The sequence below is a fragment of the Festucalex cinctus genome, chromosome 11, assembly GCF_051991245.1.
Source record: "Festucalex cinctus isolate MCC-2025b chromosome 11, RoL_Fcin_1.0, whole genome shotgun sequence".
In the NCBI taxonomy this organism is placed as follows: Eukaryota; Metazoa; Chordata; class Actinopteri; order Syngnathiformes; family Syngnathidae; genus Festucalex; species Festucalex cinctus.
The window spans coordinates 27,695,439-27,709,889 of record NC_135421.1 but is presented as its reverse complement, the minus strand read 5'-3'; the positions used below and the strand labels follow the sequence as shown (position 1 = coordinate 27,709,889).

The 14,451-nt window shown below is 41.4% G+C and overlaps 1 protein-coding gene across 2 annotated transcripts in view; it reads left to right on the top strand.

Moving 5' to 3' along the window:
• Window positions 1–1,167: 1,167 nt before the first annotated feature.
• The window catches only part of mid1 (midline 1), a 43,423-nt gene continuing 30,139 nt past the window's right edge, over window positions 1,168–14,451 (top strand). Inside the window, exon 1 of one of the 2 annotated variants that reach the window (XM_077537464.1) lies at window positions 1,168–1,421. The gene's annotated coding sequence lies outside the window, so the exon portion shown is untranslated. Of the gene's footprint in view, window positions 1,422–12,986; window positions 13,090–14,451 lie in introns of those variants that run through there. The other variant, XM_077537465.1, reaches the window with a different exon arrangement.

Below are 14,451 nucleotides of genomic sequence, written 5' to 3'. Positions count from 1 at the left end.
AGATCAGACAGTTAATTGGTGAGTGCATCGTTTTGTGAGCGTACAATTATGGTTTGCGACCGTTGGAATTCTCGCTCTGACTTTCCACTCTTGAGGGGTGAGCAGCAGCGGATTCCTGAAAAGTGATGTCATTTATCGCAGGCGTGGGATTGGTGTGCATGTGTGTGTGAGTCAGGATGTCGCAGAATGAATGATCATTAAGGGTGGAGAAAACCAAAAGCTTAAATACTTGCTTCCTGGAGCTTCCGGCCCGCTGGCAACTGGCAGCTTCTCAGCTTGAGATTCTTTTTTTTTTTTTTTCTCTCTTTTATCATTTAGCTTGTCCACTTTCCTGTTTGAGTTACACTTTATAATATATGTTTTTACAAAAAGTTTCAAGAACGTCTGTTTGTCATATAAGGCATTTACTTAGCTTGTCTACTTTGTCCTTTTGATGCAATGGTTGTACGGGACTGTAGCTAGCCGCCATCCATCCATTTTCCATAGTGTTTATCATTGTTAGAATCACAGGTCATTCATTCATTCATTCATTCATTCATTCATTCATTTCAGGCAGCAATCAACATCAACAAGATATCAAATTTTCTAAACAATACTCAACTAAACGTAGCCTGAAAAGGAGTGGGAGGAAGAAAAAATTAAGTCCCACCCCAATCTCATTAATATCAAGCTTTTGAAGAAGAAGAAGAAAAAAACAAAAGTTACTTAGTAGTAGTAGTTCAGGCACTACTTTTCTGTCCGTTCGTATCACTGCGCGTCGCCCTGTCGACAGAAAAGCCTTCGAAAAGACAAACAACTTGTAGATTAGTGCGCGTCCATCAGCTGCATGCGTGGCGCCGCGCAGTGATACGAACGAACAGAAAAGTAGTGCTCAGCGGTAATGGCGTCTGACTTTTTTTCCAGAAAGGAGTTTAGTGTGCAAATGTATCACTCTTTTGAACACAAATGTGTTTATGAGAAGAAAAACGCTTTCTTTCCGTGACCCCAGCCAACTTGCTGGACTATTTTTTCCTCTCGTCCAACACCGGAGCAGAACTCGTGTCACAGAACGCTGTCAGGGGTAAGTCAGCGATGATTTCCATCTGATGTACTTTGTCATGCTTTAAGTTGCGATGGCCCGCTGTTCTCCCCCTTCCACCAAAGGGTTAAATCACTCTCTCCCACCCGGCAGCTCTTCACGCTCCTGTGTAAACCTGCAGCAGAAATGACAGCCAAGTATGTATGCACACCCCCCGACCACCACCACCACCCCGCGATAATGGGAGTGTACAACGGCAGAGGCAGAACACCTTCCACCTCCTGCCTCCTGCCTTGTTTACCTCCGGGAATCGCAGCAGCTGCTGCCTGCCTGCCTGCCTGAACACTCTCAGCTCTCTATCCGCCAGGGAGGAACACTTAGCAGCGCAGCCATGGGGAAGCAGGTAAGATCTGATAGAGAGTATGAGGGAGAGAGAGAGGCAGCGAAATACCCGGTGGCAGCAAGTTTATACAAATTAAGAGCGGGTCTTTTATCTCCACTTTACAGACTAGCCAAGCTAGTGAGGCTGAGGTGACTGCGAGGGCATAAATCCTCACGCATAAGCCCAAATACAGCTGCAGCCACACTTCAAGTCTTTTCTTTTTTTTTTTATATATCCCCTAATACTTGGATGCTAATTTATGGAAATGATGACAGACTACATAAACACTTTAGATGCACAAACGCATTGATGCACAGCAGCTCTGCTGTGGTTTGAAAAGGTGCTGCAAAGTATTAATCATGAGTGCTGTGAGAGGAAGCAGGATGTGCCATTTAAAAAAAAAAAAAAAAAAAAAAAGTTCAGGCTTGTTTGTACTTTTGTTGATTTCTGTTACTGGCCGTCCCACCAAACAACTGCTTTTAATTTGGTCAGATTCAAACAAAATAGCGTTGGAGTACAGGTACAACTGAATTATGAGGTGATTTTCAACAGATTATGATGACAACTTCAACAGTTGGAATGGGTGTGTGTGAGAATTGTCTGAATGCGTTGTGGGAGAAACCGTAAAAAAAAAAGATTATGCGCCTGCCCGTGTTGCTAAAAACTGCCACAATATCGTCACAATATTTAAAAGGAACACATCTGTTAAAAAAAAAAAAAGTCGGGTTGATTTCCGTTTGTGCAGTTCTAGCACCCTCTAGTGGCTAGTTTATTAGTGCAATAAAATTTTTATTAGGGATGTTTTGGCCTTCTATGTTTAAAATCTGTGCTAATTGTCAGATGAAGGGGAACCGAATTTGCTTGTGAAGCGATCAATGTGTGCTTGCATTAGCAAGTAATTGCCTCAATATTGTTATTAGAGATTGTAGGTGGTTTATATGCATTGCTGTTATGTACAAAAGCACAAATATTGTGCTTTCTTTAGCATGAGTTCTCTCTTTTTTTTTTCGCCATCGCCCCCACAATATCGTGATAATGATCATATCGTCACCTTCGTATCGTGATGTTTGGATATCGTTACATCCCTATCATTTAGGTGAAGTATTATTATTGGTGCTGCGATTCGTATCGGCGATACCACTCGGTATCTTCTTGCTAAGGAAACTGCATTAGTGCAAGTTTTGATTGTAATCTTTTGGTGTGAAGGTATTGGTATCAATAACTGCAATTCTAAACTCTGTTTTACTTGGTAATCGTATCAACTAGGGGTGTGAATTGCCTAGTACCTGATGATTCGATTCGGATCACGATTCACAGGTCACGATTCGATTCGATGCCGATTAATCCCGATACGAATTTATAAGTCGATTGTTGCGATTTTTTTCCATTCAAATTTAGAAAATACTAATCAGTAAGCTTGTAGAGTGTAAGATTTATATGAAAATGTATTATTTATTTATCTGAAATTTCAGTCTTATAGAGGTTGTAATCTGTTTCATGTTTGAACAGCATTAAAATAAAATATTAAGGCTTAATGTTCCGTTCATATAACATTCTTCCATGCTCAAGGTGTGAATCCTAACCCGAAGTCAGACGTTTTGTTGAATATTTTTCCATTAAAAATGGAAGTTTAAAAATGGATTCACACACACACAAAAAAAAAAGAAAAGGCAATGATGATAAGACGTTGAATCGGTAAGACTACCGAATGAACAATTCTGAGCTCTTAAAAAAAAAAAAAAAAAAAAAAAAAAAAAAAAAAAAAAAAAAAATAATCGATTTTTTTTTTAATTGAATCGATTCGAGAATCGCGCGATGTAGTATCGCGATATATCGCCGAATCGATTTTTTTTTTTAACACCCCTAGTATCAACCATGATCACCATTACTCAGAATGTGCTAGTGTACATTCGTGTACATTGTACGTTGAAATAGCCTTACAATACTCCAGTATAACCCGTAGTGGTTACAGTGAAGTGAAGCCAGCTCATTTGAATACACAATCATTTGCATGAGTTTGCCATATTTCATCTAACGTCTCCATCTCACGTTCCCAAATTCCAATTAAAGGACAGAAAAACAAAAAAAACAAAAAACGCCTCCATCAGCAGCTGTTGGCTCTCTGAGGCCGCTTGTTTTGACAAGGGCGGGTGGGGGGGGGTGCTCGCTCACCCTCGTTGTCGAAGCCAATAAGTGCGGATGGGAACGGGTCCGCCCGCGTGGGCGCGCGTCCGCCGAAGCGCCAGCTGTCCGGCGCGAGAAACATTCTTTAATATCGGCGACGCCGCCGCTGCTGCTGCGAGCGCTCATGTTTAATCCGTTTTGAAATGCCAGATCATTCCTCACAGGCCGAAGCCAAGGTGTCCTCGACCGCTTTGAAGGAATAGTTTGTCGCCATGGAGACGGTGTTTGTTGATGTGCGGGGATAATCCGCAACACAACATAGATCAGGTTGACTGTCATTTCACCTTTAAGAGGCCAATTTTAGCCAACCAAACACAATCTCACGTAGGACTTTTTTTTTTTTTTTTTTTTTTTTTTTTTTTTTCCGATGTTGCTGCCTCAATCGGCAACATCTGGACTCGCGCCTTCGGTCACGACTGCTCTGTTTTGATGCTTTTACGTCCTGACGACGGCCAAACACAACAGATGTTCACGCCGCTTTCTTTTGGTCATACGAGGTTGTGGAGTACACTCATTCACTCACTCACTCACTCGCTCACTCACTCGCTCACTTCCTCTGTCTCATCTGTCGAGTAAATTTGAGCAAATGAACTCGACAGGATTTACTGTGCAGCTCTCAGATGCCATATTTGGAACAATTCCCACACACACACTCATCAGAATTGTGTATTTTACATTTTATAATGTTCTGCAAAAATATTTTGGGCTTTTGTTGAGCACTCCATAAATGTTTCTATGATGTCACTCATAAAACTATTACTAGATGTAATCATTTTTGCTGATTCCTCTAAAATGTCTCTGATTTAGAGATTTGACCTCCCCAAAATCTGAACACTTCATAAAAGTGGAATAAATCTTAAAGGGAAAATAAGTTAATGATATATTAAATACAAAAAACTTGATGATTATGTATATCAATTATTATGTAAATCAATCAATAAAATAAAGTATTTTGAGGAAGTGCAATTAGAAATTCTACATACCCATGTTCAATTGTCAGGTTTGTGATGTTACAAAAAAACAAAAACAAATGTAACCACATTATCTGTTTTTTTTTTTTTTTCATTTTCCCTTCTCTACAAGATTTTATTTTTCTACTTGTTTTTTAAAAGTTAAAGAAAAGTTTGGAAATTATTTAGTGTTTAGAAAGGGGTGTGGAGACTTTTAATCACCACTGCAGATTTTTTTTATGCATAAAAAATGTATGTGAAAGTATAACAATAAAATCATAATAATCATAATTATTAATATTATTATTTTTATTATTATTATTAAGTGTAATAGTGTACACCATTTAAAGTGACAAAAAGTAAAAAAAAAAAATCTATAATATTAACAGTGTGATAAGATTTATTATTGTATAAAAACAAAGTAAGTAAAATTAAATAAGAAATTTGAAGTATAAATAAAAAACATAAAGTCTACCATTATATAAAACCAATTTTTTTAAAAATGAAGTGTAAAATGTCAGTCTATTTTTCATTATGTAAAAAAAAAAAAAAAGGTGAAATATAATTGGAAAACAGTTTGAAAAAGTATAAATAATTTATGTAATTCTAGAAATAATAATCAAAATAAATAACAACATCTTATCTTGTGATTTACTTTTCCAGACTCTACTTTTGCATTTTAATGACTGAGTGCCCTGCTGGTATTGAACGTGTCATTTGCGATAATCACAAGTAGGGTAAACGCGATGACATCATCTCTCTTGCGGGAAACGTTGCGATAAAGGCCTCACTCTTCTTCGTCTTCTTCTTCGTCTCGTTTAAACACCCCGGAGAAACTGCTGGAACCAATTAGAAAGTTCTCCAAGCAGCAAAGAATGCGGCAGGCGCCTTTCAAAAAGAATCCGTCTTCTTTTTTTTTTCTTTCTTCCCCCCCGCTGTGGTTCCCAAAGTTGTTGTTGTCAGGCGGTGTAAGAATACACCCGAGTTGCTTTCACCCAAATTAAGCGTACAATCGCTTTTCTTTGTCCGTCCAAACAAATGTGTTCTTTCACCTTGTTTTGTTTCGCCCTTTGCTCTCTGTGACAGTCGTGGAAATGAATTTCAATCTGACCTCGAAGGCTAATAGTGGAACTAAATACTCGGGACGTCCCCATCCTGATCACGTGATCGGAAACCGAGTCACGATCACGTCATTTTCAGCTGATTGGTATCGGGAGAAAATGATCGGGGTTTTAATTTTTGGCAATTTTGTTTTTATTATTATTATTATTATTATTATTATTTTATGGGCTACAAAGCAACAAAATCATCCAGAGGTAAACATATTGCCAAACAAAACGTTTTATTTATTTTTATTTATTATTTTGTGCATTTCTGATGGCACCAAGCGCCCCCCAAAAAAAAATCATTGGGATGGTTTTGTTCAAATGAATGAAAAATAAACAAATGGAAGCACTTTTTTTTTTTTTTTTTTTTTTTTTTTTCCCCCCCCCTCCTTAATACTTTACCGAGGAATAATCGGCTCGTGACTCGGTATCGGCAGATCCTCGAAATCAGGTGACTCAGACTCAGACTCGTGTGCAAAAAAAATGGGATCGGGACATCCCTACTAAATACGTCTGCTTTTTAAGGCAAATTCGCCACCTAAATGGATTTATTAACACCCCCTGTGCCAGTTTATTTGATTTATGCACGCGTTTTCTTTGCGCTAGCGGGAGGTCATAAAAACTAATGTACTGAGTGGGATGACACAAAAATGACTTAACTGTTCTACATGGAATTTTGTGATGCATGGACAGGAACAACCCATTTCATTTTCGAGCAGATTTCAGTTTGTTTTTTTGTTTTTTTGCCTCACATCTTTTCTGAATTCCTCAAGACAAAAATATGTGGAAGATGTCTATCACTTTTCCTGCTGGATGACAGCTCACGTCTTCAAATTTCTCAACAAATTTCCCATTCATGTTTTCATTTGGCTTGCAAGGCTTCAACATTTGAACATTCAAAGGTCAAACTCAAAAAATGTCTTTACAGTTCTACGTATGCGGCCCCACTGTAGTCTAAACATGCAATTCTGACTATTATTACCTTTATGGAATAAAGGTAAATAAATTAAAAATTAATCCCCTTTTTATCCATCTCAGAGGATGTGGGCGTCCATTTTGGCATCATTGTGATGTCATATTTAGTCAACAGCAATTTTATACAGGAATAATTGAACACTTTTAATAATTACATGTATGTCAATACATTTATAAATATATAAATTATAATTCATTTAAAAAATATAATGAATGCATTTATACATAAATAATTTTACACATTTAGCCTTTATTTTAATGAATAATTGGCTGATTAAATATAGCCAATTATTAATAAACACTTGAGAAAATTAGTTTTTTTAAAATAAAATAAACTACTTTTAAATTAATTATATATATATTTTTTTAATGTAGGTAAATATGAATTAATAATGCAGATATATTTTTTTAAATGACAAATTAAAAATGAAAATTAATTACCTGCAATTGGCTGGCAACCAGTTCAGGGTGTACCCCCGCCGACTGCCCATAGCCAACTGGGATAGGCTCCAGCACCCCCGAGACCCTTGTGTGGAGCAAGTGATTCAGAAGACAGATGGATAGATGAATTCATCATGAAAATATATATTTTGTTTAAATGTCAAATTAAAAATGAAAATTAATTAGCTGGGATTGGCTGGCAACCACTTCAGGGTATACCCCAGCTGGGATAGGCTGCAGCATCCCCGGGCCGTGACCCTTGTGAGGAATAAGCGGTTAAGAAAATGGATGGATGGATGGATGGAAATTAATTCCAAGAAAAACTGTTCTGCCATAAAAAGATATTCAGATCCTCCGATCTGCACGGCCAAGGACTTGCACAAGAAAAATTAACAATCGATAAATAAAAAAAAATATTTAACCTGTGATTTAAAAAAATCATATGCCCCTCAAGAACTAATATTTTACCACCCTGCTTCGGATATGACATATTTGCATATTAACGCTTCAGACGGATATTTTTCCCCAATATTTTGGTTGAGCTCCAAATGTTGTTCTATTGCTGTAACCTTTGACCTCGGAGGTTCCACTGTATCCCCCGTCGCGACGCAGCAGCCGTTCGGTTGCGTCTCGTCTCTCCGGCTGGCTGCTGGCACCTTCAACGCCATCAAAGCCGCCGGCGAAAAGTCAATTACAAGCGTGTGTAAATTGGCTCGGCTTTGATCGCCCTCGTTCATTTCGGATTGTTTTGCTTTTGATTGCGTCTTTGCCCCGCCTTCCCTCTGGAGGCAAGAAAGCAATTAAAATGTTGAACCTTCGTCGCCGCGTCTCGGTCTCATTACTTATTGTCAAGATGAGGGGGGCGGCTCCCGTGAAACGCCTTCAAAAGACACCCCGGATGGCTGAAAGTCAATTAGTTCTTCTGAGCATGTGCGAGATCGGCCCAGCAATCTAGTGGTGATGATGATGATGATGATGATGGAGTTCCCCATATGATGCACACATGCGACAGCGCGGGCCCAACCCTAGAGACTGATCCCATCTGTTTGTATGCATCCCCCCGCTAGAAGCCCCCCCCACCTTCCCCCTCCCTGCAATAGCTTTGTGTTCCCATTTGCTCCCCCTTTTGTCTTACCCTTGAGAAAGTGCGTGCGTGCGTGCGGGGGGGTTTACTGGGCGCGGAATCCGTGGGGCAAGCCCCGCGGAAGTGACGGTTCCAAGGCCAAATTTTCCGCTTGCGTGAGCCTCCGGCTGTGGCCCCGGGGCAGGTTCAGGGTGGGGCATGGAGGGTGTGTTTTGTTCAGTCCCTCGGCCATGTGCTCTTGGAGCCGATGCCGAAGCTGATCCCCGCGCATCACTTCCTCTGCGGATCCCACACAACGCACAACAGTAAGTCAGGCTTGCTTTTTTTGGCTCCGACGATGATGATGTTGTTTTGTGTGTGCGCTGCTCCGCCGAATTGAATGTCACTCGGCCTGCTTGGTTGTAATGTGAACAGTATGTGCAGGAAGGTGCAAAAGTCAAGCTTTGTTGTTTTAGTGAGGATGGCTGGAGGCCGACGTTTGCATCATGGGAATAACATGAAAGATTGAAAACAGTATATTACATTACAATATATGTCAAGTGAAAGGAAAATATAATTGACTATTATGCAGAGTGATGAAATGAGGCAGATGTGTGGAACAGACGTCTTATAGCTCCAACCGCTAATGCTAAGTGCTTCTATTTATTTTATATATATATATATATATATATATATATATATATATATATATATATATATATATATATAGTTTTTGAATAGTTTTTCGTTATTAACCACAATAACATTCATATGATGTGTCGGTATTAATTTTTGTCCACTTGGGGTCGCCGTCCTCACATTCTGCTGTTGTATCTGTGACTTTGAGTGTGAATGGCTTTCAAAGGCGAGGACTGGTGAGTGACGTGGGTGTCAGCGAATGAGAATCCAGAGTTGCCGCTGAATATTGAGTGACGCCCCGTGTGAGTGGCGTTTAAGCAGTTTGTGTGCAAATATGCTTATTATTTGTTTTCTTACCATTTGGACAATAAAATGATTTCAAGCTTTTTCTATTCGTGACCGCATGCCGGGCATAAGAATATGTTCGAACAAGTGAGTTAAAATGAGACGAAAGTTTGTAATTACAAAATAAATACAACGAGATGGCGGCTAAATACTTTTTTTTTTTTTTCTATTAGACAAGACAATTAAATGAAGCTCCTCCCCTCACCTCATTGAAGATTCCATAAGATTACACATGGCTTTGGCCTAAGCACAAAAACTTTCCCCAGAATATCCAAAAAATTTGCCAATGACTCCGTAAGCGCTGCTGTTTCGGTTAGCCAAAAGAGTGTGAATTCTTTGCCCCGTGATTGGCGACCATTCAGGGTTGTCGCACACCTTCTCGCCTAAAATCAGCTGAGATCGGCTCCAGATCTCCGCAACCCCGAACAGGATGATGCGCATGATGTGGTATGCTTTGGATCGTGAGCTTTCCAAATTCTTATACGAGGTTCGTTTCATATGTGCCAAAACTTCTCACTGTTTTCTGGCACAATCTCATTTTTTTGAATGTCTGCAGGGTTTTGCACCTCATGCAAAAGTTTTGGACAATTAATTCACACTTCAATTTGTACATGACTGCTGAAATAAATAATAATAATAATAAAAAAATTACGTTAGAATTTTTTTTTTTATTGTGTTTATGCAGCATTTCATTGTCTAAGTGTGATAATTTATCGTGAAGCTATCAGAGGCCGGTCTGGTCCCTTGTGATATCTTCATTTCGACTTAACCCACATGGATCAAAGTTGACGTCGCTTTGTATTTGCTTTTTCAAAATCATATTTTTCTTCTTCTCCTTATCAGCTCCTTTCTGGTGGGCTTTTTTTTGTTGGCTTCTTTCCCGTCTTCGTGTGCCAACTGGCAAGCGCAGCTTTTTTGCTTCAGGCTGCGAGTGGCCTTATTTAAGCTCGATGAATATTCATTTGTTTTCAACACTTTGACAGCCGTGTTACTTATTGATTAGGGAGTATTTTTTTTTTTTGTTTATGACTGTTTCTCCCGTCTTTATAGGGATTATAATAACAAGCGTGTCAGCACTCTGATTGCGGCTCGTATGAATAAAAGACGGAATTGTTTTTGTCAGCTTTGCGACCTCTGGATTTGATTAGGAGCGAAAAGTATGAGGCCCCGGCTGCTCGCTCACACTGACTGGAGTAAGAATAAAAAAAATTTTGTCCGTACAGAGACTTGATCGAATGTGACGCAGCGGATGTCAAATGTTTGGTTGCGCAGACGATATCGTATTTGTTTTGGTTTGGACGCGTAATTGCTGCCCGGGCGCAGGAATGCGCAAGAATAAAAGTTCTCCAGCCAGACAAACCTGGCGTTGGAGCACGTCGGGTTTCCACTAGGGATGTCACAATAAGGTCAATATCGTGATATCGTGATATTGTGACTGCCACAATATCGTCGCCGTCGTGTTCGCAATATTTAAAAGGAACACATTTGTTCAAAAAGTCAGGTTGATTTCCATTTGTGCAGTTCTAGCAGCCTCTAGTGGCTAGTTTATTAGTGCAATTTAATTTTCATTAGGGATGTTTTGGCCTTCTATGTTTAAAATCGATGCTAATTGTCACATGAAGGGGAATTTAATTTGCTTGTGAAGCGATCAATGTGTGCTTGCATTAGCAAGTAAGTGCCTCAATATTGTTATTAGCGATTGTAGGTGGTTTATATGCATTGTTGTTCTGTACAAAAGGTTTTTTTTAGTATGAGCTCTTTTTATTTACAATATTGTGATCGTTTTCAAAATATCGCCAACGCCCCCACAATATTGTGATAATTATCGTATCGTCACCTTCATATCGTGATAATATCGTATCGTGATGTTTGGATATCGTTTCCACAGGGTCAGCTGGGGACAGCTCCCAAAACCGCAAAAATACAGGCGAGCCGTTTTCCTTTTTTTTTTTTGAAAGCAGAAGCAAAGATTTTTTTTATTTTTTATTTGAGTCCAAAATTAGACGTGACTTTGGATTGACCCGGGCCGTAACTCGGCATTTTGACCTTCCCCGGATTGCCCCCCTGGCCTCAAAGGCCACCGCGGCCCAAAACGTAAATGTCAGCGGTCTTATTGCACTTTATTGCACCGAGACGAATCTGCCGATGAGATTCCGCCACTTATTTCTTTCGCGGACAATTTATGGATGTTTATAGCTGCTGGGCGGCGGCGGTGACACTTTCAAGTCAATTTCCTGGCTGTAAATTATTGGTGGGGGGGTGACATGAATGAGAAGTGATCTAATACATGCGGGGCTGTTTTTATATTGCCAAATTAGTAGGCCATCAACCACTTAGGTTGGTCTTTCCACACCAAACATTTTAGTTCAGTTCGATATGCATTTTTGACATTTTTATTGGAAAGTAACCATTCCATCCAGTTTTCACTACTGGTGGTCCTCTGTTGACGACGGATTTCTTTTCCTACGGCGGTGACGTAAGCGGAATTTGAAAGTACGACAAAACGCAATGAAGACCATCATGAATCTATGCTAATGTGTATTTACAGTAACTATTTGTATGAAAAATGCTTGGGGGCTGTAAATCTAAAACCGTCGACTGGGAAAACAGTAAATATGGTGGTTCAGATTAAACACAAAAGACAATCAGTCCGCTTTTCTGAAGGACTGCAGAAATCAGAGCAAATTTTCCTTTGAAATAAAATGATTAAGAATTTGAAGCTCAAAACGACTCATGTCATAGTCCGTTTGTTGTCACACCTCTCGTCAATAGTAGTGATGGGAAAATGAAGCTTCATGAAGCATTTGCGATACTTTTTGACTGGCACCGATTTCCATTGCACTGCCCTTTATCTTAAAACCAAAAGCACCATCTAGAGGAGAAAAAACATCAAATGTGCTTCGTTAAACTTCATTTCTCCGTAGCACTATTTGAGAAAATACAGAATCGCTCCATTTACCAAAAAAAAAAGCTGTTTTCGCCACACTGCCATCTGCTGGATCCTTAGGTGCACTGCGCCATTCATCCCCCCCCGGGATGTTGGATGTTTTTGCTACTGCTGCTTAAAAATCCACAAACGTGCTGTAATGTTTAAGGAGTCACATCACCAGAGGTCCTTCCTTAATTCATTCATTGTTTCCACTGGGGGGAGTTTCACTGCGGTCACTGGGAGCCGAGTGACCCCCTCTTCAGGTTTTGCGCTACCCCTTTAAAGTGTCTTTACAAACGTGTTTTAGCGGGTTCAAATTGGCCCCGCGGATGCTGCAGTGAGTCGGCCGGTGACAGACAGCGGGAGGCCGCGCTGAGAAACAAAACGACGGAGCGCGAAGGTCCGCCAGTGAAAAGATCCGAGTGGCGCTTGGCCGCCGCTCCGGGATGCGTCGTCGCTTTGGCCGCGACGCCATGGCAACGAGAAGCTTTATGTTCTCTGCTCTCGTTCCCCCCCCCCGCCGCTGAGTGTCCAGACTGCGCTAAAACCACTAAAAGAGGATGGATTGTTTAAAAAAAAGGCACATTTGACATTTTTACTCACTAGTCCCTGTTGAGTACGTACAAGTCTATTATAAATGTTGGCGCAGGAGGCTCAGCTGTGCACCCCCATGCCCACCCGTCCCCATCTATCATGTCGAGTCCCGCGGTGGCCAATCCCTGCTCCTCATCTACACATGTGAGTGACAGTCTCCCACGGGAAGGAGGTTCTTTTAACGTGTTCTCATGGGACAAAGTTAATGATCCCAGCCAACAAAATAATCGGCAAAAAAACAAAAAACGCCTGAGAAGTCTGGTTGAAGCATTTGGAGCGGGCTTGAGAGAGGATTAGAGGCAGTGTGAGGAGGCTTCTTTTTTTTGGGGGGGGGGGGGGGGGGGGGGGAGATAGAGCTGAGACTGAAGAGGCAGTTGGAGGAAGCTTCTTAAGGCAAGCTGGTGTTTTGTGAGAGCGAATCACTTTCCTGTGCTCATCTGTGGCCCGGCTACTCGACTGGCAGGTAAGGCACCGTCCAGTTTTTCCATCTTGGCGTTCACCTTTTGCACTCTGCCGCCGTCGGTTAACGTACGAGACCGACACACTGCCATAACATTCCTCCGAATCGCACTTGTTTTGAGCGCGCTCCATGTGTTTTCGTACTTGCATCGACTTCTATTACACGTCATCCGCAGTGCACGGATGCTGTCGGCTGCCATGACAAGGTCATTCGGAGTTGTTCCATCCTAACTCCAAAAGTTACGCAGAGAGAGAGAGCGAGAGAGATTGTGCACAGGCTCCAAGCCAGAGTTGAAAACTTGTCCAAACACCATCTCCGTGCCAGTCTTGTTTGACTTGGGTACTTGTTTTCCACGCCGCCAAGACATGGCGAGCGCCTGCCAACAACTGGAGACGCGTTTCAGACAGCGCGTCTCGGCTCTAATGGATTCCCACGTGCTCCGATTACAGTGGGAAACGTACACGACTGATGGATAAGATCTATCTTCTATTGCATTGTCGCTCGAGTGATGCAACGTGCTCACTGTCGACTGAAGGCCCGTTTGAAATGGAATGTCGTCTTTTACGTTCAAGGTCGAAAGCACCTGAAGTGTCTTTTCAATAGAAAATGGCTGATTTTGGGGTATGGGTCGTTCAGAGAGGGGCTGACTGGTTAGCACGTCCGCCTCCCAGTTCTGAGGACTCGGGTTCGAGTCCAGGCTCCAGCCTTCCTGGGTCGAGTTTGCATGTTTTCCCTGTGCGGGTCTTCTCCGGGTACTCCCACGTTCCAAAGACCTGCATGGCAGGTTAATTGGGTGTGCTTGTGATTGTGGATGGTTGTTCGTCACTGTGTGGCCTGCGATTGGCTGGCAACCAGTTCAGGGTGTCCCCCGCCTACTGCCCAGAGCCAGCTGAGATAGGCTCCAGCAGCCCCCGCGACCCTTGAGAGGAATAAGCGGTCAAGAAAATGGATGGATGGATGGTTGGATGCTTGCCCTTGTTAGATTAGGACTCTTAATGATGAGATGTGTGATTTGAGCGAGGCTGTTGCGTCACGATGACCTGGCCTGGTTTGGCGTCTTCCTATCTGCATTCTGGCACACTTTTTCCGGTTGAAACCAGTTCAGACCATCAGCTCACACATATATGTGATATGGGCTTTGAGTGGCCAAGATTGTATAAGAGCAGACACCATTTTGGACGAGGTTAGACTCTTCTTCTACAGCTGTGTGCTCAATCTTTCTGGCATCCAGTAAAAAGTTCAACTGCAGTTTTCTGTTTGTTAGCATAATATAGCGAGCACAAAAGATAAAGGAACCAGGAAGGGGGTTCATTCAGAACCTTTTAAGAGCTTGAAAAGGTTGCGTAATCGTTTGGTTTCAATCTT